The sequence below is a fragment of the Trypanosoma cruzi genome, assembly GCF_000209065.1.
Source record: "Trypanosoma cruzi strain CL Brener chromosome Unknown tcruzi_1047053429849, whole genome shotgun sequence".
In the NCBI taxonomy this organism is placed as follows: domain Eukaryota; phylum Euglenozoa; class Kinetoplastea; order Trypanosomatida; family Trypanosomatidae; genus Trypanosoma; species Trypanosoma cruzi.
In genome coordinates this window covers 1-1018 of record NW_907902.1, presented here as the reverse complement: position 1 = coordinate 1018, position 1018 = coordinate 1, and the positions used below count along the sequence as shown (strand labels likewise).

The 1018-nt window shown below is 51.5% G+C and overlaps 2 non-coding genes across 2 annotated transcripts; both read right to left on the bottom strand.

Annotated features, from left to right (window-relative positions):
• Positions 1-452: 452 nt before the first annotated feature.
• Positions 453-519, bottom strand: Tc00.1047053429849.20. The gene has a single exon (XR_008254318.1). It is a non-coding gene; the product is annotated as an H/ACA snoRNA, TC10C1H1 (small nucleolar RNA).
• Positions 520-556: 37 nt separating this feature from the next.
• Positions 557-646, bottom strand: Tc00.1047053429849.10. Its single transcript, XR_008254317.1, has one exon. It is a non-coding gene; the product is annotated as a C/D small nucleolar RNA (snoRNA), TB10C1C1 (small nucleolar RNA).
• Positions 647-1018: the final 372 nt, after the last annotated feature.

Sequence of the window (1018 nt, the reverse complement as noted above, 5' to 3'; positions counted from 1 at the left end):
TGTCCAGCGTCGGGTCACCGACGGAGAGCTTAATATCGGCTTCGGAGACGGCGACGGTTTCGCGTTGTCCGAAACGGTGCGAATGGGGTTGAACACGAGACCCGCATGGTTCGACATGGAAACGTCCCACGAGCTCATTTTGCGTTTTATCGATGTTTTTATTGTTTTATTTACTTTCCACAGTTACGGGTTGCACTGATGCTTCTCTAAACCTAACCTTTGCACAACACCCAAATGCCACGGAGGAATACCGCACGGAAGCAGGGGAAGTCGGTGCAAACAAAAAAAGCGTAACAACACATCAACAAACAGATATCGCAATGTGAAACAAAAAGGCACAGAAACGTCAAGTACGGAGCGGAACAGGCACTAGTTGTGTGTGTGTGTGTGTCGGTGTGTGCACAGCGGCGGCAGACATCCTCGCTGTCCTCTTCTCTCCCACCTCACTTCTCTCTCCCCCGGTGTAGACAAGCGGCTCGCGGTGACGCACTGAGGGTCCGCTCGCTATTAAAGGGGATGGCGGGCACGGTCTCGTGGAGGCGGTTGGGCTGGGCGGCATCAGCGTCACTATCTAACGATTTCTCCGTTGGCTCTTCAGCGACACACTCAGATTTCCCGAGTTACATACATAAGAAGCTCCTCATCACGTGCTGCCGCAGTGCGAGATCATTAGCGGGGAGTGCGTGGGTGATCGCACACGCAGCTGACCCCTGGCGGTGCGGAAAGACCGCCCATTCCACTTGCGCACAACACCCGCTCAACCACAATCACATAACTCAGTTTACGGCCACAGATGAGCAACAAAGGACACACCAAAGAGACCCAAGCCAAATAAAATAACAAAAATAGAGGCCTCTAACAGCTTCAAGCGCACACGCAGTACACGTCCATTGCCCTCTTCATCCACCCCGTTGTGGCAGGTCAGCAACCAAAGTATGATCCTTGTTTTTGAACCTTCGTTTTGCATTTAAATGACTCTCATTGCTCGCATATACATTTTTTTCCCTTCTTATTTGCA